The sequence below is a fragment of the Neofelis nebulosa genome, chromosome 1 (assembly GCF_028018385.1).
Source record: "Neofelis nebulosa isolate mNeoNeb1 chromosome 1, mNeoNeb1.pri, whole genome shotgun sequence".
In the NCBI taxonomy this organism is placed as follows: Eukaryota; Metazoa; Chordata; class Mammalia; order Carnivora; family Felidae; genus Neofelis; species Neofelis nebulosa.
The window spans coordinates 46,176,328-46,203,383 of record NC_080782.1 but is presented as its reverse complement, the minus strand read 5'-3'; the positions used below and the strand labels follow the sequence as shown (position 1 = coordinate 46,203,383).

The following is a 27,056-nucleotide window of genomic DNA, read 5'->3' as shown; positions in this document are numbered from 1 at the left end:
AGTTGATTGTGTCTGGTCCTCCCTTTACACACAAAGCAAGTTGTTCAGACTCTCATTTTGACACTTAGTGTTTTGCATTAATACCACCCACGCCTGGATTTGTCTCCCATCTTTTGCAATCAACATTTCCCTTAAAGACAGGAACTGTGTCTTAGGAATCTTTCTGTGGACCTGGCACTTAATAGCGCTTTGGGAACAGATGCTTGCTAGGAGAGGCTGGCACACACAGCTGGTTTCTCCATCCTGTCTGCTCTATCAGCTGTGACACCCCTCCGGAGTACTTTTCCTTGCACATTTCTCATGGTCAGGGTCATTGGGCACTGCCAGGAGGGATCTGGGAGTCCTGTGTGGAACAACTTTCAGATAAGTGAGCAGGTGAAGGAGGAAACTGCCCTTCTCCGTTGCCACTCTTGTCCCTGTGGTCCTCTTTCTTCCAATGCAGACCTGTCCTCTTTGGCGTCCTCAGACTTCACTTTAGGGAAAGGATTGCTTATCCTGTTCTCTTACTTTGGAGTTAGTCACTTATTTCTTCCTTCCTGGGGAATTAAGTCTCTGCTCCCCATAAAGAAATCTTTAGAGATCCTTTTTCAAGGGAGAGAGGCTTCGAGAGCCATACTTGGGATACCTACATGCCTATGCTGCCTCCTGGCTGGCTATTTGAGTGGTTAAGAGCACAGGGTCTGACAGTGGACAAACTCCATTCAATTCCCCAATCTGTCCCTTGGGCAAGTTAATTAGTAACTCTGAAATCTTTGCTGCCTCATCTGTATTACAGAAATAATAATAGTACCCACCTAATGGTGCTGCTTTGAGAATTAAATGCATTTAAAATGTGTTCTTAGCACACAGTGCCTGGCTACCATGGTGTCTGTTGTTCCAGATGCTATTGTTGTGATGTTGCTGCTGTTTTGTAAACAACATCATCTCACCACTAGAGAGATAAGAGCAACATGTAGCTGAAAACCTTACCTCTGCAGTTAGTAGGAAACAAAAAGTCACATGTAGCTTCTAGCTGGAGCCTAAGAATAGCTGTAGTTAAGTTTCTGCTTAAAAATAACTTGCACGCTTTTAGGCTTTTAGAATCCAAGGTGTTTTAGAGAGCATCTTTATCAATTATGCCATTTTATAGAAAATGGAAGCTCAGGGAGGTGAAATGGCATTTCCAGAGTCAATCAGCCAAATGTCAGGCAAGGTGACACTCAAAGTCAGGTCTCCTGACCCCAGTCCACCTAGTGTATTTCTCACTGGGTATCCCTTGAGCGGCTGCCCTTTTCTTGGATTTAACCACTGTGTGCTCTCTCCACCTTCCCCATCAGTCCCCATGGTAATCTGGGCACCACCTAAAGATGTTTCTTTGCCTGGGATGGAGAAGACCATGGTGCTACATCTTGCAGAAGAGACACTGCTGAGATGTGTGTATTTCTCTATGCAGACAAGTTTCGACTCTGGTCTAACTGTCCGTTACTGTCACTCCTACGTGAACCAATTCTGCTGAAACTAATGTGCCAATGTTAATATTAGAACTGCGGGTTAGGGGTTTAGTCCTCCCGTTCAAAGGCTGCCATTGAACTCTTGCCATTGAGAATCGCACTGGCATCTGGAGTGAGTGTCAACAGTATAAAACATGAGGAAAATAAGGTAGATTTGTCATTCTCCACATCGAGGGAGCAGAGTCAAGGCCTAGCCTAACTACCAGAGATGAGATGAGGTAAGACCCTGGATGGAAATCACTCAAGGTGCAACTGTGGGGAAGAGACCCTAACCAGACCTATCAGGTGCTCTGACTCCCAGAGCACACCGGACAAGCCCTCTGCTCTAAATATGTGCCTAAATATGCTTTATACCTTACCACCTCTGAACTTTTGTTCACATTGCTCTTTCTGCTTTCCTCTATTATTTAAAATTATATAGGACTCTGTATCCTTTTTAAAAAGCATTTTTATTCCTGCTGTTTTGCTGAATAATCAGAACTCTGTGAGGCAAGTGCTTATCACTGCTATGTCACTGATAAGAAACTGGCAATTTAGAGGCACAAGAAGACTTGCCCTGGGCCACAAAGCTCATCTTGCAGTCAGGCCTTTTTCATTCTCCAGTCTCCAGGTTCAGAGACTTTCCATATGTGAGAGTCAGTGGAGCCTCCAGGCTTTTAGCGGATGTAAGCTCCAGATTGCCTGGGTTTGAATCCTGGCACTTGTCGTTAGCTACTTGCTCATAGTATGAGCCTAAGCCTATTAATTAGATAGTCTATGCCTCAGTTCCTCTATAGGCAAAATGGGAATAATCATAGTTTCTGTGTCAAAACAATGAGAGGAGTAAATGAGTTTTTATGCGCAAAATGCTTAGAACAGTGGCTGGCACAAAATACCTGCTCAGTAAATGTTGCTATGGCAACTACACTGCTTCCTGTTTGAATTCTCTCTGCCAACGCTCATCTGAAATGCCATGAAGTGCTGTTCTGACTTTTTGTAAATAGATGCAATTCCTGTCTCTTTCAGACCCTGTAATCATTTGTACTTTGCTCCCAGCACACAGTGTGTTCTGCTGTGCACCGGAGATATCTGTAAACCTGCTTTTCTCATCTAACTCCCGCTCGCCTGTGAGTGCTGTGGTATCTGAGAGAGCCCTCTGATATAAGTACATCCCCCGCAGTGCCTGGCATGGTGCTCAATGCCAAAGAGAAAAGCAGTTGGCAAATATTAGTTCCACTTCACTCAGTTAAACCCAGAATTCCAGTTTCCATTAAGTCCCAGAATGTTAGGGCTGGAAAGACTCCTTAGGGATCAGCCAATCCTCTCGTGTGGCTGGATAACTGGGCTGTCGCCAGACGGAAAGGTACTTGTCCAAAGTCACACTTGTTAGTGGCAGAAATAGGCATGGAAACCAGATCTCATCCTACCAGCAGCCCTGGGCTCCACCCGAAGCACAGGGTTGCGTCTCTCTCCATGGAATGGAGGGGGAAACAGCCCACGTAGCATAAGTAAAGAGCAAAGGATGGGACAAATGGCAGCACACAGCTAAGATTCAGCACCACTACTGCTCCCGGCATTGAAATGCATTAGGAAAATGCATCTCCAGAAGCCTACCAGGGAGGAAGAACTGGAATAAACTGCATGACCAATAAGGTAGTTTCTCTGAACTAACCTGGGATATCTCTGCGGCATGAATGCATCAGGAGCCCTGCAAAGGAAAAGCTTCTGGATCCTGAATATATTAAAATGCAAACCTTGAAGTGGTTCTTCTCCTCTTTCCACTTAACACATAATCGAAACTGATGTCCTCATACTTTGGGCTCCAGAACACGTTCTTCTTGCTGAGATTTGTATATAGTCAAGACTAAGATGCACCGTCCCTGTACACAGAGGCTATTTTTCACAGTTCTGGTAGGAATAAGGAAAGGTAAAGTTCTTATCAGCCTATGCCCCAGAGCCTCTTTTCCACAGACTATTGTTATGTTGTTTCCCCTTGTTGAGTTTCAGATAATGTTTAGATTCATGTAAAATGAATCAGAGATCATTCTGTACTGGTCAGCTTGACTTGACCAGAGAAATGTTTTGATGGCCGATACTGCCAAGTCTTGTCTTCCAAAGTAAGATAAGGTAAATAGGTTTTAAGGTGATGAGCTCCCCCATCATCTCTGATGTAAATGCCTTGAGGGAGGGGGGTGGTGAGAAGCTAGTTCTGAGGACAGTGGGGCTTTGCAGGAGCACAATAAGCAGCCACAGCCCTGGAGTGGGGTCTACTGAGGCTTACATCCTCACCTCTGGCTCGTTCAGACGATGACATCCACGGGCACCCGTAACCACCAAGTGAGCCTCTGAAAAAGGGGGCACGTTGGCTTGCCAAGTCCCGGTTAGTGAGCGGTAATTGTTCACAACACAGCCTTCCTGGGGGTGGGGGGCACGGGGAATGCCCAGAGGGCAAACAGTTCTGACCTTGGGATTTTGAGGGAAGTCATCTTCTCCTTTTGCTCTCTATCCAATACATGAGTCATTTTTAAAACATTTTTAATGTCAGGGATAAAAAGTGCTTGTAACAGTCATGCAGGTGAGTCTGGGAGAAGTAAAAAAAAAAGGACTTTGTGCAAAAGAAATTGATCTGGAAGTCATTTCTAACTATTGACTGACCTGATGGTATGTACCCCTTTGTTTCCTCTAGATTGTTAAAACTAGTTGTCATTATTTCAATCCATACATTGGTTTAACAGACACACTGGAGACACGTGATGTGATTAGCTTTCAAAGAGCTCGCCCACTATCTTACTGACACCATAAACCATGTATGAAGCAAACTGGCACTAACTTATAATCTTTGCCTTAAAGAGTCACATTCTCAGTCCTTGTGATTGGTATCAACTTCCATACTGCTCCAAAGATGAGCCATTAGGTATGTTGAATGCATATGTTTTGAGTGGCATTTCTAAATTTAAATTTCCCCTGGGCACCAGGGAGCTGACTTGACAATGTGGATCCCATTACTTGCAAACAATGCCATTTTCTGTTATCTCAACGGCCTCCATGTTGATGGAAGGAACAATGGTAAAGCATGAAAATGGAATTGGCCTACAAATTTTGAAGTTTAGTGGATTAATAAGATTGATCTCTCTTTATTGCTGTTTGTTTTTCACCCTTACACTTAATCAGTGTCTTCACTTAAAAAAAAAAAAAAAGAAAGAAAGAAAGAAAGAAACTTTATTCCCTTTATGACTGAATGCTCCATCAGCTCGGAACATCCTGAGCTGTCACTTAGTACCTCCTAGTAACATATAATAAGCCCCCGCTGACGCTGTTGAGCTATAAGTTCCTTGAAGTCAGAGACAATCTGACATGAATAAGAACCAGCTGTGCAGGTCTGTCCCTCTTTGTGCTAAGTCCTGGAGGCAGCACTCTGCAGTGCAGGGTCAGCAAATGCATGACACACATACTCTCCTCTTCTGCACCCAGGGCAGACATCACTAATTGATCATGGCATTCCTTCCAATGCAGCCCAGTCAAGGCCTCAGAGTTCCCATCATCAGCATTCCTGGAAGCCACTACCTATTTATCAGAATTCACAGGCTTGATAAAACCTATTTTCTGGCCTAGACTTAATGGTTAAAAGGAAGGGCTTTGGAATTGGACTGACCTGAATTCAAGTCCCAACACTACCACTTACTTGCTGTGTGACTCGGAGAACAGTTGTCCAAGTGCCCTAAATCTCAGTTTTCCCCACTGCAGAGTGTTTCCTCTCATCCTTCGGAGGTCTACATTTATGCATTTCCTCCTCTGAGAAACCTCTATTCACATGAAGCTGAGTGTACCTGCCTCACCTAGGCCTCAGAAAACACCCTGAGCTTGTTCTTCATAGTCCTTCCCACTGGAGCAGTGATGGGCGCCTTCCTTCTAATTCTCCCCATTGGCGAGTGAGCTCCTCAAGGGCAGTTACATTTCACAGTTATATTTTCAGAGCCTGGCAAAAGGCTTGGTACAGTAAATAGCTAAAAATAGGGGGTACCATTAACACATCAAAATCACTTAAAACAGTGCTAAGAATATGACAAATGCTCAATAAACATTAGCTCGTCTCATATTTTTTGTTACGTTCCATACTTTGAGGCTCAGAGAAGAAAGTTTACCATGGAGCTGTTACATATGTATGGTTTAATTTTGGATCGTTATCACTCTTCAACTGCCAAGGGTACCAAAGGTATCAATACTTCTTGCATCTTGAGAGAGCTGCATTCCTTGAAACAGGGCCACTTTCTTCTTTCTCAGGCCCCATAAAACTTAACATGGAGCCTTATACATAACAGGCCTATCTGATCATGTTTTGGGCCATGCCTGCCAGCCCAACCTTTGCCGATTCCAGCCCCCAACAGGCCTTTGCTAGATACTCCCAGGTTACTGGAGACCTGCCATTCTCTTTTGAGTACCCATGGCCAAAATATCAGCCCAGGAGGTCTGTCCTGGGATAATCACTTATGGCTGTGGTTCTCAAACTTGAGCATACAGTGCATTTGATTTCCCTAGAGGGCTTGTTAAGATGCAGACTGTTGCCGCCCCCCCCGCCCCCCTCAGGATTTCTGATTCTGGGGTAGGGCTTGAGAATCTGCATTTCTATCTTGTTCTCAGATGATACTCTGGCTGGTCCTGGACCATTCTTTGAGAATCGCTGACTAATGGAAGACAGGAGATAAAAGACAAACAGTCTCGTCTAGAGTATAAAGTTTAAGTTCTTTCATCAGCTCCCAGACTGGTGATGATCTCCATTTGAATCCTGTAAGCTGTATTTGCAACCAATTCTTATTAAAATCAAGGAAATTGACACATAAGTGTCAGCTGCAGGACCTTGCTGAAGGATGAACAAGCAGGGTGTCTAAATTTTGCTGATGGAGCTTGCAATTGTCCCCCTTTCTCAGTTGACAACTAGTAAAATGACTTGATACTTTAATATCTCGCAGTTAATATCATAAGTTTGCAGCATACTTTATATTTTTTCAGAGTGTTTCATCCATATTATCACATCTGATTCTTACAGTTACTGCACTGAGGGGGAGGCAGACAGGAATTAGCATCTCTCTTTAGATGACAAGGCAGAGTAAACCAGGACCCAGGTCCCGACCCATGATACCCCATAGTCTCTGATGCAAGTGTCAGTTCTGCCTTTGTACCAAATCTTAATTTATTTTGGATTGTTACAGATGCTTTGAGTTGGAAGACATCATAAGGAGACCTTCTAATCAGAAGATTCTGACGCCCTTGGGGATACAGATTTCATTGGTAGCCTCAGGAAAGGCTCTAATACAATAGAGCCTTTGGACTCTTCTAATACAATACAAATGTGCAAACATATGATACAATTTACATATAGCTTCCGGTTGTACAAGGACCAATTAAAGTCCAAGGTCACCATGTTTCATGACTGCAAGAGACACCAATCCCACTGAACTAACTGTAGTCCTGTAAAGATCACCCACCAACCATGGAAGAAGAGCAGAGGCTGTACATTCCACTTTGGTTGGTTGGTTTTTGTGATTTTTAATGGATGAAAAACTGAGATTCAAGAACTCTAGTGATTTGTTTCAGGTACCAGAGCCAAATAAAGGCAGAAGTAAAGTGGGAAGTAGGACTTCCAGAAGGCAATGCGGTACTGTGGCAGGGAGCTGGCCTTGGAGTCAGAGAAGCTTTCATTCTCAGCTTGTACTATTTACTGGCTGTAAGACCTTGCTTAACCTCTCCGAGATTAAATTTCCTCATTTACAAATAGGAATCAGAAGAGCAAATAATGTTTAAAAACTATATACTGAAAGGGAGCTTCTAGTCTATGGATTAAAAGAAGGAAAATAGGTCAAGTGCTAACACAAGTTGTGGCACCCAGTGAGTACAAATTCCTTGGCTCCTGGACTATTTTCACAGCTCATGTTCACATGTAACAATTGGATAAGTCTCCCTTTCTCTCAGAACAGATAGATAATATGGTTGACTGGAAACCATATATACTCATGTCCTCTAGATCATATAAATCTATTAGACGATACCATTACTTATGACTGTGTTCACATGATATGATGTTCCTATATGCTTATGTCATAGCTCCATGTAGACATTTGTCCCTTAACCATGGGTACACAAATAGAAAAGAAAAATCTCACCAAAGGGAAGAAAGCCCAGACTACAGTAGTGTCTAGTTTTCCCTACATTTTTTAAGGCTTGCTTCAGCCTGTATAAGATTCATTCTTCCCACTACAAAGGAATCATATTGTACTTCCTAATCTACAGAGAGGAATGACTTTCACCCTACTTTTTCATTGTGTATTTGCATCTAATTAACATTTAAAGTTAAGCAGAATTTAGGGGCGCCTGGATGGCTCAGTTGGCTAAGCATCTGACTTCGGCTCAGGTCATGATCTCGCAGTTCACGAGTTCGAGCCCCACATCGGGATCGATGATGACAGCTCAGAGCCTGGAGCCTGCTTCAGATTCTGTGTCTCCCTCTCTCTCTGCCCCTCCCCCACTCGTGCTGTTCTCTCTGTCTTTCAAAAATAAATAAAAACATTAAAAAAAGTTTTAAAGTTCAGCAGAATTTATAGGTCACTTCACTGTATACACTTCATTGTATGTTATACATTAAAAAGAAGGTCCTTGTTTTAGATTACTATTGAACCCTAGAATGCCAGGAGTAAAAGGACCTCTACACAGAGGCTTCATCTAATTCCTTCTGTCATAGGAAAGAGGCAGATGCTCTGGGAAGGGGAAATTTGTCCTTGAGGTCGAATAGTTGAGGGTATGGCAGCAACACCAATACTTGAACTTACTTTTCCTGACTCCAAACTCAGCATTTTAGCCATATTTTTCCTGATCTTGCTCAGATTTTAAGCCAGAAAGGCCCAGCAGTTGTAGCATTTCCTACTCTTCATTTTCTTCGGCTCTCATTGTATTTTCCGAAAATAAATTTGGTAGACAGTGGGATAAACACACACATTCTTTTTTCCATTTAACATGGATGGTTGGCCCTGGTTCTGCCTGCTGCTTTTATAAGACTCCCACTATGCTTACCCTCACCAATAGATTACATAATATAGGGGCAGTAATCCATTTCTCCCCCTATACCATGGGCTATGTCACTGCCTGATTATAAAGGAGGTCTATCCCCAGGGAAAATGCCCTAACTCAGCCTTTTGGAAAGAGAGAGATCTTCCTCAACTCTAAATGACTGGATTGATGGAATAAACCAAAGTGTTCAAAATGAATTAAGTACAGGATGAATTTGGGGGTTCCTGATCTATCTCAAGACTCAACTCCTTTTTTTTTTTTTGTCTAATGTCCCGTAGGTGCCATGGCCTCATGGAGTCCCTGTGGACTCTCAGGAAAACTATGCACCTTTAACGAGACACTCCTTTTCATTAAATAAGTTAACAGTATAGTGGGAAAACAGTTTAGCCAATAAAGTGGGAAAACAGTTTAGCCAAACTACATTTCTGACCATAGTCCTATCAAGCTGTTAAGATCTGCCCCCGGACTAAGTGAGGTCGTGATTGTGTGTTATTCAAGTTGGCACAGAGACAGCTGTGTGAACCTTATGAGGTCATTATTCTGAAATGTCTCCATTACTAGCATTGTCAGGAAATGGTATCTTGGAGAAAGTAGGGAACAATTTTATTTTGTAAGTGGCTACATAGTTTTAAATGTTTTGAATAGAAAAACTTCCTACTGGGTTCTACATATGCCCCTGCATTTGTAAAAAGAACTGAACATATACAACGTCACCTTGGCCGATGTGGTAGTGTTGCAGATGGTAAATATTTTCAGAGCTAGGCACTGTATTTTATACTTTTTAGAGAACTCCCCTCGATTTCCTAGAATGGGATCTGACACATAATAGGCATATGATACCTGGTTTCTTATTGAAAGTCATAAGCATTGGTGTGAGTGATAACTTAAGGACTCCCGAAGTAGTAAGGTGTTTTGGTTTTGTTTGTTCGTTTTGGTCACCAGACAGCTTCATACTCATTGAGCACATAGTCTCTGCTGGGCCCTCCCTCCTTGTCTGCTGTCACTCCTCCCTTTGTCAGCAGTCCCTGCTCACTCCACACTCACCTGCTACTTTTCTTGTCTGCTGCTGTTAACAAGTTCAATGACCAAGACTGTGAAATTACTTAACTTACATTTACACAGTTTTACAGTCAACATGCATTTGCCTGCAGGATGCAAGAGGGATGCGATTCTTTCATCTGGCTTTATTCCACCTTTATATATTAGAAGTCTTCCAGAATTACAAGGTCGTTTAAAATCTGGAAGCTGGGCAAGTGGGGATGCACATAGGATAAAGTGCAAACTACCTCCAGAAGTTGTAATCTTCTTAACTAGACAGTTTAGACCCTAGATTCCATCTATCACACTCTCCATCCCAGCCCCACAGAGATTTCTAGGCCATCCACTTCCACTCTTGCTAAAGTGACAAAATTAAGCCAAATTGCTACGCAAACAGGTTATCTCTGGGGAAAAAAGATTCAATACACAAGAAACCACATAATCCTGTGTTATCTTCTGGTTGTTACTACATCTATCAAGACGGGTCTGGAGAGTCATAATAGGATGTGGGTGTTCTAAGTGGAAGAAAACAGTTTGAGGAAAATTAGGCCAAAAACACAGTATACATGTGACCTTTTGACCTTTTGGGGGGTGCCAGTGGTTTAGCGTGATAAGAATGTACAGTGTATCAAAAGGACTTAAGGCAAAACAAAAACCAAAAAAATAAAAAAAAAAGCAAAACAAACAAACAAAAAACAAAAAGAAAGGGTAAACTCAAATAATAGACATAAAGAGAAGGATAGTAATTTTAATTGGTCATGGAGACCCACTACAGGAATGAGATGAGGGCATGACCTACTCTTAAGTATACTTTAGGTGGTGACTTCTATAAGATCTTACAGATTGAAAGGAGGTGGCTCAGGAAAACAATTCGGGGATCATATATACCAGCACATCCACTCTTCTTAATCCCAGCACAAGGACCAAATACCACCTTTTCTCATTTCCACTCAGGACACCTTAGAACAGACTAGATGACCAGACGCAGAGCCAAAATTGTTGTCCTACTTCCGGATAAAAGAGATGGCTAATAACACAGCACTCTTCCCCAGAGAGAAGAAGAGAAGCCAATATTCCCAAGGACCAAATGGCTGATTTAGCCACTTCCTGAGAACAAAATGGCAGCCATGTTACAGAACCCCAGCTGTATATTTAGTGGGAAAGATGCATATACTGGACTCTGACACACCCTGGACTCTTCATTTGGACATTTATCTCTTAAAATTTAGGAATGGAGTGTGACTTCACTGGCTCTCTAATTTTCTGAGCATTTGATTGCTTGGCTCAGAGGAATCTTTCTCAATGTGCTAAATATCTATAGCCTTTCTTACGAATACCAGGAATAGTCTTTATATATGAGGGCAGGAAATTTCTTCATATCTCTATGCTTTTACTAAGAAGTGTCCTTCTGTCTGAAATGCTTTACTCTCCCAACTTTCCCTAATGATAATACTAGAAGACAAGTAGCAGCATAAACAGCAGTGGCCATAATAAACATCTGAATAGGTACAAAGAACAGAGCTCTTTGCTGAATTCCTAATGTATTACCTCATTTGGAATTCCCAACATTCTAATTTATGTCATTTCAAAAGTATGGATTAAAATGTTGGTGTAGGCAGCATAAATAACTTGGCTAGTTTCACACAGTCCAAACATTCAGGGATAGGAAACTTAATAATCACATGGCCTTCAATTCAACTTTTTATAACAATTTCTAAATGATTTTTACATTTTTAAGACAGTACTCTTCCCTACAAATGGGTGGCAACTTGGAAGCTGCAGGAAGGAGAGACAGAAGGTTGTCTGCAGGACCTGAAGTCCTAACCTTTACCCAAAGGCATTGAGTGTTGCCTCAAAAGGCCACCAGATCCAGGGATCCTCCTTCAGAGCAGTTAAGAAAAGTCCAATGCCAGATTCTGTTTAGGAAGCAAGTACAGGAGTACTTGTGAGTGGCTTTTTGAGGGTGGGGGAGGTAGAATCTCTGAAAAATGTAATGCTAATGTCAGACATACTTTTTTAGCTTCTAAAAGAGGTTCCAGGAAGTCTTTAGCTTGTCCTGTGGTAGGGTTTCCACTGGGGGCAGGGTCAAGAACTATAACGTTAGTAGAAAGGTACAAGTCTTCATCAAGTTTAACAGTCTCCTTGGCTACCAACGGGCCAACCTTGTCTGCCTATTGCTATCAAATACTTGCCATCAATGTATTAAGTTTTCTTGTTGGACAATTTGCACCCTCCAGTACAGATTCTATGAAAGTGTTCCTAGGCCTGCAGCGTTTTCTCTTGGTGTGTTCCTTAGCTCCATGTACCTGACACCATCCTCTGAAAATTCTTTAATGACATCTTTTGTAACCATGAGCATATCTTCATGGTTAGTAGTAAGCTGATGAGTAATTTGAACTATCTGGAAACGTTCCTCTAATGACAGGATCGTCGATTTTAAGACCTGGGCTTCTTGGCTATTAATTTCTTCATGGTGTTAGAACCAATGAGTTCATTCAAGTGGGCATGAAGTTCCACTTTAGGTAATTCCGAGTAAAATGTTGCCTTCCATGGCCCTTGTTCTTCCTCCATCACAAATTAGCAGGATAAGAAGTTCCTCAAACCTTTTGTTCTTTGTCTAAACAATACAGCGTATTTCAATCAGTAAGTGTGGTGGTTTGAATTTCCTTCCGATTGTTTTTCTTCCCCATTTTGATACAATTAGCTGTATGTGTAGCTCTGGGCTCAGCTTCGTCACCACGATGGACCATTGCTCTTGAGTCTCTCCTGCCCTTGTGCTTGCAAATCCTTGAGGATGGGGCAGGGGGAGCATAACCACGAATAATAGTATCCTCAGCAGGGGTTCCCGGGCTGCTTTGCCAATTCGGGTACCACATGTGGCCCTCCACTCATCCACCAAGGGCTATTACAACTACTATAGCGCCCTGTGGCGCTGCCTGCATGTCCTACCCAACTTTTCAGGAATCCTTTGCCCTTAGGCTTCAATTAGTGCCCAGGAATGTACTCCTCCCTTTGAATGCTGCTGCTGTATATTTACTTGGACCCATATGATGGCAATATCTACCTAAAATTCATTCATTCATACGTTTTTATTAAATGACATACTACATGCCAGGCACTGTGCTAGGCCCTGGGAGGCTAGATTGCTATCCTGGAGGAACTCAGAGATGAGTATGTGGGAAACATAAGTGATTAGAATGTGGGGTAAGAAGCATTATGAACAGGAGTCAGGAAGAGTTCCAAAGAGAGCATAAAGGAGGGAAGAGCTAACCCAGTTCTTAAGTGCTTGAGAAGCCTTCCAGGGGAAAGTGTTAGTGAATCTGGGACCTACATAACAAATAGGATTGTGGCAGGTGAAGAATGGAAATATCCCAGACTCAGGTAAGCAGCAAATGCGAACTTTTTAGTCTCACCATGCCTCTCACCCATAGACGATGATCTGGAAATAAGGGGAGGAGTACATTTGGCATGGTTGATTCCAGAGTCAGACAGACGTGAGTTCAAATCCTAGATCCATCAGTTCCTGGCTTTGTGACCTTGGGAAAGGAATTAGCATCTCCAAATCTCAGTTTCTACATCTGGGGATGGAGATTAGTAGTAGTGCCATCACTTAAGATTGTTGCAAGTATGAAAATGACCTAATGATATATAAAGGGACATACCACAGCAGCTAGACCAACAAAATCTCCAATGATGGTGGTACTTTTTGACCGTGATAATGGTTAGTAGGTCCACCTAGATTATGACCTCTCTATAAATAGGAATCTGACTGTTTTTCTTTGTGTTTCTCACTGTGGCTTAAACTACACAGATTTACTAGCAGGTGTTCAGCAAGTTCCTGCTGACAGATTTGTTTGTATACATTTTTCCATTAATTCATTAAACATATTTATTGAGCACTTACTATGTGCCTGTCTCTGTCCTTCATGCTGTGGATACAAGAATGAACAAAGCACATTCCTGGAGCTCTCATCCTAAAATTCTGACCAGCAGTTCCATAAAATTGATGGTTACTTATATCGTGAAATCAGGTTTGAAAAATACCATCCAAAGCATAAGAATCACCTGACTTGTTAGTGATAATAACTGTAATTCCACTTGATGTTTCTGAAGAACCTGATTCCTTATCTTAAGAACTCTTCAACCAATTTAGTGTTTTTCCACCTGCTACTGGGTCTTGCCTGAATTGAAAATGATGATTTACACTTCACTCCACAATTCACATCACAGCTCCCCCCGCCACCACGGTCCTTATCAGCAATAGACCAATTTGTTAATCTGCTTCTTTCTTTTAACTGCCTTCTGCTGGTGCCTGAGAGGCTGTCTGTCTGCATAGAGAGGGGGGTGGATTATCAGTCAAACAACTCAAGTTGTAACCTCAGTTGTGCAAGTAATCAATTTTGATATGTTTTTTCATTTATTCTTTCGATGAATATTAATGGAGCGCTTAATAGAGGCCCAGCATGTTCTGGTCGAGGGCTCAGGTGCTGGAGTCAGAATGCCTAAGTTAGAAACTAGCTCTGCTACTCTTCAGCCATATAATCATGGGTGACTGACTTGACCACTCAGTTTTCTGATCTGCAAAATGGGGATAATAATCACATCCACCTCACAGGATGGTTGTAAGTATTCAATACATGTAAAAATACAGGTAAAAAAAAAATCTTAGAACAGCATACCTTAAACTAGTAAGTTCTCAATAAATGTTAGATGCTATTACCTTATTGTTAACATCTATTGTTACTCTCAAATGCCAGATGCTGTATATAGCACTGAGGAAATAGGGTGTGGGGGCAAGGACATGGTGTTTATCCTTAGAGATCTTGCTTCTATTAGATGAAGAGACATTAGGAACTGACTTCTCAAATAAATACATAATTAAAAATTGTGATAAATACCAGGAGGAAATGAACAGGGTATAGTGTGTGGTCTGAGACTTAAAGAATAGACAGGAGGTGAAGTACTGAAGAAGGGGTGTATGCTATGTGTGAAGGACTGTCCAGGAAGAGAGAAAAGCATGTGTAAAGGCCCTAAGACAGGGACTGAAGGGCCTTTGTGGTTACAGATAGAGGCTGAGGTAGAGAGGACGCTGAGGCAACAGGCAGGGTCCAAGCCACGCAGTGGAGTTTGAGAATTTTCCTAAGGGCAAAGGAAAACCACCCATGGTGCATGGTTTCCTTTCTGGCACACAGATTTCCCAAACCTGAGGTGAGAGAATTATACAAAACATTATCCCGGGGCATCTGGGTGGCTCAATTGGTTAAGACCCAACCCTTGGTTTTGTCTCAGGTTATGATCTCATGGTTGTGAGATCAAGCCCCACATCAGGCTTTGCACTGAGCATGGAGCCTGCTTGGGATTCTCTCTCTCCTTTCTCTCTGCCCCTCCCTGCCCTCTCTCTAAATAAATAAATAAACTCAAAAAAATTATCTCAAGCTCCTTTAAGACTAAACAACATAAGATTCTGTGGCGACTAACAACAACAACAACAACAACAACAACAACAACAACAACAGAAAGGTGGTTTCTGGGAAAAGTAGAGAAAAAAAAAGTAGAGGTAGAAAAGGGAAGAAAGAGGGAGACAGGGAGGTAAGAAATAAGGAAAGAAGCAGCTGACTACAACTTCAGAAGAAACAAAGTCGAGAAATGAAATGTTAAATGCTCGGTGCAGAGATGCAGACTAGGTATCTATTACATCCGTGTGTGTGTGTGTGTGTGTGTGTAGGTGTCTTTGATGCATGTATTTGTACGTTCACTGATTTGGCAGGAGCCCAAACTGGGGGAGCTTTTCCATGGGTGACAAATAAGTCTAATGGGCTGGAAACAGAGAGGAAGAAAAATGCTGTGTCATTCATTTTGGTTAAATGCACGATTACTGGATATAAAGATGCATCTGGAACAGCTTCTGCTGCAAAGCTGGTGTTCAGGAATTGAAACGCCTGCCGAGGCATGGTTCAGCGGCTCCTTTCAGGAGCTGCTCACTGGAAATCAAACAGAATTACATTAGGAAAGGCGTGGCAGAGAAAGTACTCTCCAGAACAGGAAATTTTACTGAGAGGAAAAGAAAAGGGAGTTTAGTCCAAAAAGAAGGGCTGACTCCAAGAATGCTAATTTGTTCAAACCTTCCGGAGCCCAGAGGAACATGAGCACTTCTTGCCTTAATATTCAGATGTGGTGGTGCAAAGAAGTAGGCAAGGTAGTGAAAAGCAAAAAGAAGTAAGTGTTCTTTTGGCCCACATTTCTCCTTCCTGGCTGAGTAGGGGTATAATTTAAGGATTTATGAAGGGGAAGCACACTAGTCCTATTCGGCAAACACTTTATAATGCTAATACCACCTCTGGCTGTCAGAATTTACTGATACGGGTCTCTAGGGTTGTGTATCATATGAACCTAGCAGCAAATGCTGGGAAGAATACTGGTGATGTTCCCTCAATGCAAGGAGAAGTAGAAGAAGCCCCATATGGTTCAGGAAAAGTTCTTTTCTGGTAAGGAAACAGCCACGGTAGTATGTCTTATTCTCTCAACTACTTCCTGATTTGTCAGTGGTTCAATTAGCATACGCTTGATTGAATTAATAATAGCGGCTGCCATTTAATAGACATTTACAATATGTTTTAGGTACTGAAAGCACATTATTCCACTGAATCTTCACAGTGCATGGTAAGATAGAGTCGAAGACCATTTTATGCATGAGGAAACAGAGGCTCGGAGAGGTTAAGGAACATGTACAAAGGCACACGTAGCTAGAATTGATATACGGGTCCACGTTCCATTTGGGCCCCAATTTTCTTATCCATAAAATGGAGCTGGTTAATACCCTCTTCAAATTCTCCTGTTCCCAAAGCCCCCTCAGAAAGACTGCAGATTCCTCAAGTTCACTGCTGTGTCTATTTTGTGTGCTTTTCTTATCATGGAGTCCCCTCTCCACGTTCATTCCCAGCACTCCTGTGCATTTGAGGATTTTTGTCCATCAGAACTTGTCCCGGAATCATTCATGCTTACTGAAGTGCAAATGACAGATGATAGCAATAATTCCTTACTTTTTTGCAACTGGTAGTCAAGGACCCACATCTCCCATTTTAGCTCATCCCCAAATCACTGAGAGGCGGACGAGATCATTCTCCCAAGTTTGCAGATGAGAAACTAAGACTCAGGCAGGGGAGTGACTCCACCAAGGTCACACAATGAGTTAAAAGCACAGTCATGACTACAGGCTCACAGCTCTTAAGATCCGGTCTGGCATCTTTTCTGGAGAAGCACACTGCTTCCCTCAGTTGTAAGCTCCAGGGCCCAGCAGGAAGCATAAATGAACAAATGGGCAGATGAGAGAACACTTTTCTCCCTGCCAGTGCTCACTCAGCTTTAGCCAAACTTTGTCAAGTGAAAAGCAGGTCCAGATCTTCCTATTTTTCTTTTTTAAAAAAGCTAAGGATCTGGATTCTTATGTGCAATCCTATGATTTTTTTAAAAGCTACCTAAAACTTTTATTGTAAATCTCTGCGAGAACCGTCACACATCTGTAAGCTGGAGCCACCACTGGGTAATCAGTTTTCCACCTCTGCTTTACACTGAAAAAAAAAAATTGAGAATTGGATTATGGTTGCAGAAATGTCTAGCTGGAAGCCCTTTTAGCCACAGGAATGCTCATTGCTTGGGAGAGCCAAACCTCAATCAATCAAATCTCACAGAACAGTGGAGATTTTTGAGTCCCAAACAAAGCAGGGTCAGACAGAGACACTCCAAATCCCCAATAGAGCCCTTGCCTCCAACCAAGAAAGAAAAAGTCTTGCGAAGTTATCCTGTTTAGAACTTTAAATGAAAGGGTGTAGAACAGAGATAAGAAATGAGAGCTCTGAGAGACTTAATATGTTAAATATTGTTAAATAATTATACTAATAAGACAATTATCGACAGCAGCTTTTTTTGCATTTATTTTAATTTTTGTTATTAATATGAAATTTATTGTCAAATTGGTTTCTATACAACATCCAGTGCTCATCCCAACAGGTGCCCTCCTCAATACCCATCACCCATCCCCCCCACTCCCTCCCATGCCCCATCAACCCTCAGATTGTTCTCAGTTTTTAAGAGTCTTTTATGGTTTGGCTCCCTCCCTCTCTAACTTTTTTTTTCCCTTCCCCTCCCCCATGGTCTTCTGTTAAGTTTCTCAGGACCCACATAAGAGTGAAAACATATGGTATCTGTCTTTCTCTGTATGACTTATTTCACTTAGCATAACACTCTCCAGTTCCATCCACGTTGCTACAAAAGGCCATATTTCATTCTTTCTCATTGCCAAGTAGTATTCCATTGTGTATATAAACCACAATTTCTTTATCCATTCATCAGCTGATGGACATTTAGGCTCTTTCCATAATTTGGCTATTGTTGAGAGTGCTTCTATAAACATTGGGGTACAAGTGCCCCTATGCATCAGTACTCCTGTATCCCTTGGATAAATTCCTAGCAGTGCTATTGCTGGGTCATAGGGTAGGTCTATTTTTAATTTTTTGAGGAACCTCCACACTGTTTTCCAGAGTGGCTGTACCAGTTTTCATTCCCACCAACAGTGCAAGAGGGTTCCCATTTCTCCACATCCTCGCCAGCATCTATAGTCTCCTGATTTGTTCATTTTGGCCACTCTGACTGGCGTGCAGCTTTTATTTGCATTCCTCTATGTACCAGTCACTATTCTAGGTATTTTTTATGCATTACTTTTTAAAATCCTTACAATAGCACTTTGAGGAGAATGTCACTATTACTTCTATTTTATAGATGGGGAAATTACAACTCTGAGAATTGTAATAACTTGCCCAAGGTCACAACTTATTATTATATAGAATTGGGATTAGGATCCAGGGAGCCCAGCTCTGGAGACTACACTCTACCACAATTAGAGAAAGCACCTTTTCCCTGAAGGCAGAGATTATTTTGCATAGAATAGCCATACTCAGAAAATTTTCCCTGAATTAGACTGAGCAAAGGACAGGAGTTCATTTTTTAAAATAAAACCACATATTTCTACCTTCCACAGGGAACCTGGAAGTCTTTGTAGGCTTTTCTCCCATGCCAGTGAAACTTTGACAAGACCTATTCTAAACCCTCTAGTCCTTGAGCAGATAGATTTTCTGATCACTGACACGGAGAATTGAATCTTCTACCTCATCTTTTGTGGTTTTATTTTCACCCCACTTGGCACCCTAGAGGACATTAACACTCCTTATACTGGCAGCTTCTCTGGAAGTGGACCCCAGACCCAATGGGAGATATACACCATCTGTTTCTAATTCATCCTGTCTTCAGTCCTCCATTCAATACTCTCCTGGTCTCACATCATGACTGAGGCTAGATACCAGTTCTCAGTGCAATCTTGCAGTCTGTCCTCTCAGGGTAGCTCTAGGTCCATTAGGCATTCCAGATATTCCAGGCACATGGAGAGCAGAATGATAACAACGCTACAGGGGTGCCTGGGTGGCTCAGTTGGTTAAGCGTCCAACTCTCGATTTCAACTCAAGTCACAATTTCATGGTTGTTGGATTGATCCCTGCATGTGGAACCTGCTTGAGATTCTCTCTCTCTCTCTCTCTCTCTCTCTCTCTCTCTCTGCCCCTCCATGCTCATGTGCAGGAAAAAAGAAAACCTTTAGGAGCTCTTCCCTCCCCCCACCCCAATTTTTTTAAACCCTAACTTAATTTACCAACTGTATAATTCCATATGCAAAAGAAATAAGCCTGGAAGGTCAAGTAGTACCTTACTGAGACTCTTTAAGACTGAGACTCTTTAAGAAGATACTCAAAGTATCTTCTACTTTGCTTTAGAAAGGATTTAGGGAAAGAGTCTCAATCCCAAATGCCAACAGTGACTAGACTAATATAAATTACCCACTGGACACTGTGGTGAATAGGAGAATGCATGACTCATATAAAGGAGGGAAACCATGGCTCATCTCCAGTCTATTGTAGATACATCTGTTAATTTTTCAAGAGAAGGCACAGGATCTCCATTTGTGTCAATGAGATACTATATAATTTGGACCAATACTTCCAGGGAGGACAACTAGAGCAGCTGGACAAAATACTTAAAAATCTTCTTGAATATATGGATGAGTTAACAAGAGAGTGAAGAATTACAGAGTCAGGATGTAGGGCTGGAGGAAAGCCAGGGAGGTCAGTCTTGTGTTTGGAACTACTTTTTCCCTGGAGACATTTACCAATTCTAGAGGAAGCAGCTAAACTAAGAAGAGACAAAAATAAGAAGCTGGAGTTTAGAGTTCAGGACCAAAAAACAATGGCAATAAAAAAAGGCTGATAAACAGTCACTTTATTTTGGTACCTAGAAGAGCTGTCCAAGGAGTAAAAATGAACTGGAAATAGACATGTGCTTGTAGGGACTGCAGTGTAGCTTCAAATCATCTCAGTCTCTGAAGCAGGATTAAAATGATAATGGATTGCTAGTACAACAGGAAAATATGTATCTATTAGATAGAAAGATAACATTACCCCGGGCCTCAAGTTGTTTCTACAGAAAATTCTCAAATACGATGTCTAGCACATAATAAAAAATAACCAGTTATACCAGAAGATAAAATAACATAGATAAAAATGAATAGAAAAGAGACAATAGGGACAAATCCATAGGGGCTCAAGATATTAATCAGACATATATTTTATAATCAGCTATGCTTACTATCTTCTTGGAGATAAAATACAAGATTGATAATTTCATCAGACTCCTAAAAAATGTAAAATAATGAAAAGGAAATTCAAAACTTGAAAAGGACAGAGACTGACATCAAGAATTTAATAGGCATAATGGCAGATTGGCTGCAGCTTAAAAGAGAACTTGTCAACTTCAAAATAGATCAAAGGAAATGAATAGTATTAAAGTGCAAAGAAAGAGAAGAGCATGGAAAATACAGAAAATAATGCGGGAGATATAGTGGATGGAGTGACAAACCCTAACATATAAGTAACTAGAATGTCATCAGGAGAAAAAGGAAGAAAGGAAGTATATAGAAGTAATTCTAAGAGTCATTGGCAAGAGTTTTCCAAACATGATAAAAGACATTAAGACATAATATCAAAAAGTCCAATGTACCCAAATAATGTTAATTAAAATAAATTACACTTAGGTACAACTCAGTCAAATTCTTGATAACCAAAGACAGAGAGAAACTCTTAAAAGCATCAATAGTTGAGGGACACTTGGATGGCTCAGTCAGTTAAGCTTTCGACTTGGGTCAGGTCATGATGGTACTGTTTGTGAATTTGAGCCCCCCATCGGACTCTGTGCTGACAGCTCAAAGCCTGGAGCCTGCTTCAGATTCTGTGTCTCCTTCCTCTCTGTTCCTCCCCCACTCGTGCTCTGTCTCTGTCTCTCAAAAATAAACACTAAAAAAAGTTAAAAAAAAGAAAAAGCATCCATAGTTGAAAGAGTAATAGGAGACAGATTGCTGCAAAACGGTCAACAATGCAACTCTTTGTAAGAAACAACTGAATTATATCTTTAAAATGCTGAGAGAAAATAACTACAAATATAGACTATATCTAACACTGATGTTTTTCAAGAAAGAATGTGAAAAAAAAGACATTTTTTTTCTACAAATGAAAGAAAAAATATTTCTTAACAGACTCACAGTAGTGGAAATATTAAAGGATAGTATTCATGGGTAAGGAAAATTATTCTAGATGGAAACAGAGATACAGAATAGAATAAAAAGTAAAAATTATAAACATATGGAGAAATATAAATAAATACAGACTGAATAAAATAGCAAAATAAGATATTGTTGAGTTTAAAAACACAAAAAATATGTAGCAATAATGGCATGTACATTGGCAAGAAAATAAAGAAAGCTACAATGTTCAAAGTCTTTGCACTCTCTGGGAAGAGTATATAAATGCCAATACACAATAACATTTGATAAGTAAAGAATGAATGTTTAAAGGTCTAATGTAACCACAAAAATATTTAAAGTATGTCTAATTTCCAAATTAATAGAGGAGTAAAAAGTGAAAAAAATGTAAAAATTAGTAAATGTGAAAGAAGGCAAGAAATGAATTACACAGTAAAACCTACCGTTAGAGGGGAATCTATGGTTTTAAATATGCATATATTAGAAAATAAGAAAAGCTATAAAGAATACTCAGTAGTTACACAACCATTTCAAGAAGTTAGGAAAAAAAAAAGACCCTGTAAACTAAAGGCAAGAGAGAAGGAAACAAAGTAAAACAAAGTCAAAACCAACCCTGGAAAGAATCTTAGAGAAAGTACAAGAGTGAGCAAGTTATGTCAGTAATATAAAAAGTAACATCACTACAAGTCCTACAGACATGAAAAAGAGGATATTATGAGCAAGTTTATGACAACATATTTGAAAATACAGATGAAATGGACAAATTCCTAACATAGTATAAATTACCAAAATTGACACAAGAAGAGTAACATAATTGACTAGGGCCATAGCTATGAAAGACATTTAAAGCTTTACACAAAGAAAACTCTGGGCCCAGCTTACCTCTCTTCAGAGTTCTATAGAATACTTAAAGAATAATTAACACCCACCTGACACAAATGCTTTCAGGAAATAGGAAAAGGAAGCACTCCCTACTCTTCCGAGGTTAGTCTAACTTTGATATTGGATTGAACATGGACATGATATGAAAAGAAAATTACAGGTACTTCATTTCATAATCAAGATGAAAAATATTTCTTTTACTTTTATTTAAATTCTAGTTAGTTAACATACAGTGTGATATTAGTTTCAGGTGTACAACATAGTGATTCAAAAATTCTATACATTACTTTGTGCTCATCATGAGAAATAATTCCCATCGCCTATTTCACCCATCCCCCTGCCTACCTCCCCTCTGGTAACCATCAGTTTGTTCTCTATAATTAAGAGTCTGTTTTCTGGTTTGCCTCTCTCTCTTTTTTTTCCCCATTGCTTGTTTGTTTTGTTTCTTATCCACAGATGAGTGAAATCATATGGTATTTGTTTTTCTGACTGACTTATTTTGCTTAGCATAATACTCTCTAGCTCCATTCATGTTGTTGCAAATCCAGGTAAAAAATCTTAAAGGAAATATTAGTAAACAAACAGGTTATAAGAGATAATGTCGGGGCGCCTGGGTGGCGCAGTCGGTTAGGCGTCCGACTTCAGCCAGGTCACGATCTCGCGGTCCGTGAGTTCGAGCCCCGCGTCAGGCTCTGGGCTGATGGCTCGGAGCCTGGAGCCTGTTTCTGATTCTGTGTCTCCCTCTCTCTCTGCCCCTCCCCCGTTCATGCTCTGTCTCTCTCTGTCCCAAAAATAAATAAAAAATGTTGAAAAAAAAATTAAAAAAAAAAAAAAAAAGAGATAATGTCATGACCAACGTGGCAAGGAAAAAATAATTCTGTCACTATTCACAGCTGACAGGACTATATTCATAGAAAACCAAAAAAAAAAAAAAAACAGTAAAGGAAAATATTAGAATTGCTCAATGAACAGAGGAAGGTCACTGGACATGAAATCAATATAAAATATCATTCTATTTCAATATGCCAGCAACAAATAATTATAGCATTTTTTAAAAAAGCTTATTTATTTTGAGAGAGAGAGAGAGACAGGATGCAAACAGGGGAGGGAGAGGGACACAGAGAGGGAGAGAGAGAACATCAAGCAGACTCTACCGTGTCAGCACGGAGCCCGATGTGGGGCTCAAACTCACAAACCATGAGATCATGACCTGAGCCAAAACCAAGAGTTGGACACTTAACTGACTGAGCCACCCAGGTGCCTCTAATCATAGTATTGCTAAAGATACTGTTTATAACATCAAAAAAATTAAATACTTAGAAAATAAATCTATCAAAAGATGTGCAAGGTTTCTATACTGAAAACTACAAAACATTATTGAAAGAAATATAAGATCTAAATAAATGGAGCAATATATTATGTTACTGGATTGACAGACTTGATATTTAAATTCATCACTTCTCGGGGCGCCTGGGTGGCTCAGTCGGTTAAGCAGCCGACTTCGGCTCAGGTCATGATCTCGTGGTCCATGAGTTTAAGCCCCGCGATGGGCTCTGTGCTGACAGCTCAGAGCCTGGAGCCTGTTTCAGATTCTGTGTCTCCCTCTCTCTCACCCTCCCCCGTTTATGCTCTGTCTCTCTCTGTCTCAAAAATAAATAAACGTTAAAAAAAAAATTAAAAAAAATTCATCACTTCTCCCAAACTGATATGTAAGGTAAATGCCAACCCAATTAAATGTCACCCCTATAGATATTTTTTTTCATAATTTAGCATGTTGATTTTAAAATTTACATAAAAATGTAAAGGTCTAACAACAGATCCAAAACAATTTTGAAGAAGAAAAGGTGGAAAGACTTTCTATCCCTTCTATCAAGATAGGTTAAATAGAAGACCTAAGATACATAAACAGAGCAATGGCATAGAAAAGAAAGACCAGAAACAGAACTACATGTACTTGGTCACGTGATTTATGACAAAGATGCCATTTAAGCTCAGTGGAGAAAGGATGAACTTTTCAATAAATGAGGCCATCAGTTGGATATCTATATGGAAAAATTGATTCTAGATCCCTATATCACACCATATGCAAAAATCAATTCCAGATGGATTGTTAATGTGAATGGGAAAACATAAAGCCACCAGAAGGTAATACAGGAGAATATCTCCATGACCTCAGGGTAAGAAAAGTCTTCTTAAACAGAATATAAAACTATCCATAAAAGAAAAAAAAAACTGGTATATTGGACTGGACTGCGTTAAAATGAACAATTTCTGTTCTTCACATCAGGAGATACTGTTAAGAGACTGAAAATATAAGCTAAATAAAGGAAGATATTTACAAGAGACACACTTGACCAAGAGTTCACATCTAGAACATCTATAAATCAATAAGAAAAGCACAGATGACCCAATAGGAAAGTGGGCAAAAGACATGAACTGTTACTACTTTCAAAAGCATATCAACACTTCAATAAACATATGAAATGAAGCTAAACCTCACAAATAATCGGGAGAAAAACAAATTAAAATCACAATGAGTTATCACTACACCCCCACCACAAGAGCTAAAATTAAAATAATTGACAATCCCAAGCATTTGAGAGAATTTGGAGCATTGAGAACCGTCACATACTGATGGTGGGAGTGTAAATTGGTACAGCCACTTTGGAAACTATTTGGCAGTATCTATCGAAACAGAACATTCTCATATCATTGCTAGGTTTACATCCAACAGAAATACGTGCACATGTGCACCAAGAGACATATACAAGAGTATTTATAGAGTCATTATTCAAAAGTGTAAAGAGCCCACATGTCCATCAACAGTAGAATTATGGATGAATTGTGACACATTCATACAATAGAATCCTATACAGAAATGAAAATGAGTAAAATATACCCATATGCAATATCATGGATGAATCCCATAAGTGTAATACTGAGCAAAGGAAAACAGATACACACACACAACATCATACTTAATGATTCCCTTTATATAAATTTCAGAGAGTAGGCAAAATTAAACTGTGACATTTAGGAATGTGTGCTTAGGTGGAAAATCTATAAAGGAAAACAAAGAGGTGATGAGTCAATAGAGAATCTCTTTGGTGGGACTATATATAGTGTTGAAAAGGGGTGAGAGAAAGCTCCCTGGGGGCTGGCAACATTAAATTTCTTGACCTGGGTGGTGGGTACTTGGAGTTAATTTGTGATAACTGAGCTATATAGTTTTGCTTTGAGTATGTATGTTAGACTTCATAATTTAAGAAAATAAAAAATGAGAGAGAAGCCAGAAACCTAGATTTTCAAATGAAATACCTAGATTTTATTTATTTTTAATGTTTATTTATTTTGAGAGACAGAGAAGGAGAGAATGTGTTTGCACAACCAGGGGAGGGGCAAAGAGAGAGAGAGGAAGAGAGAGAATCTCAAGCAGGTTCCATGCTGTCAGTGCAGAGCCCCACGTGGGGCTCTATTCCACAAACCATGAGATCATGACCTGAGTCAAAATCAAGAGTCTGACTGTGCTTAATCCACTGAGCCACCCAGGTGCCCCTGAAATACCTGGATTTTAAAAAGCTAGCAACTAATTTTTAAAAATTTAGAAACCTCGGTTAAGTGGCCAACTCTTGATTTCGGCTCAGGTTAAGATCTCACAATTCACAGATCAAGCCCTCCATTGGGCTCTGCACTGATAGCACGGGGCCTGCTTGGAATTCTCTCTCTCTCTCTCTCTCTCTGCCCCTCCCCCTCTCACATGCATGCTCTCTCTCTTTCAAAATAAATAAACTTTAATAAATACATAAATACGTAAATACATAAAAATTTAGAAACCTTTGTGAGGCCCACACATTTCATCTGTGAGCTGCCATTTTGTAACTTCTGAAGGTTACTCTCCTCTGTTTGATTAGGAAGTCATGAACACTGAGCTTGATTTTATTCTAGTGTAACAGCTTGAGAAAGTTCAAGGCCACCAACTTAATTTGCACATAGAGAACTAAAACTATGCCAAAGTAACACATCAAATTCTATTTCTCAAACCCTTTTCTTTTGTTCTCTCTCTCTCTCTCCCTTTCTCTCTCTCACACTGTTAGCAACTCCCTGAAAAAGGACTCATTCTGAGGCTTCCTGGAGATTATAAACCATGACAAAAAATATATTAATAGCATTACTGTTTATCGAGAGCTTACTATATATCTAACTCTGTACTAAACTCTCTGCATACCAGTTAAATGTTCCTATGACTCAAGAATTATTGGATCTCTCTTACAGATTGGAAAGTTGAGGCTCAAGAACACAGCTAGCCAGTGGCAAATGGCATATACTGGATTCTTGGTTAGGTAGGCCTGTCGGTTGCTAACCATCACACCATGCTTTCAAGGCCAACAGTCCTGATGTAAGATATACGGACACCCTTCCAGGACGTCCTAGAACTTGTAAAGCAGATCTGTAGGTATTTACATATTCAATATGAAAATGGGCTCCAGCTTCTTAGGCCCTCATTACTTTGAACACTCCATAAAGACAGGTAATTGTGATAATCTATTGATCCTCCCAGTTTCCCTGAGACCCATGGCATAAGCTCAGTATGATTAAACAAAGCCCAGACCGATATCCAATATGGCTCCCCAGCCTGAACACAAAGAACACAGAGAGACAGAAAGAAAAGGAATTATAGCCATCAAGGACTGAAAAGCCATGACTGCTATGTGACCAAAGAAAATACTGGCCAAATAGTGAATGTTCAAGAAATTCAGAAAAGTAAAACACTTTAGCCTTGGAAAATACCACTAGAGAGAATCTGGTCCCACTGCTCCATTGATAATGGGAATTGAAGTCCAGGGCAGTATGAAATACAGTGAAAGTGGGAAGAGTCTTACTCCACACATGACCACTTACTAGCGATGATGGTTTTTCTGTCTGTCAAGTGGGAATGTTAGAACAGACGTTGTTTAAAAGGAATTTAGGCTTTG

At 40.4% G+C, this 27,056-nt stretch overlaps 1 protein-coding gene and 1 pseudogene across 3 annotated transcripts in view; both read right to left on the bottom strand.

Annotated features, from left to right (window-relative positions):
• Positions 1 to 27,056, bottom strand: part of GRIA1 (glutamate ionotropic receptor AMPA type subunit 1) — a 306,881-nt gene that overhangs the window by 166,057 nt on the left and 113,768 nt on the right. Inside the window, exon 1 of one of the 3 annotated variants that reach the window (XM_058720895.1) lies at positions 3,224 to 3,314. The exons of the other annotated variants lie outside the window; for them this stretch is intronic. The gene's annotated coding sequence lies outside the window, so the exon portion shown is untranslated. Of the gene's footprint in view, positions 1 to 3,223; positions 3,315 to 27,056 lie in introns of those variants that run through there. 3 annotated transcript variants of the gene reach the window in all.
• On the bottom strand, positions 11,387 to 12,137 carry LOC131489083 (adenosine deaminase-like protein; annotated as a pseudogene).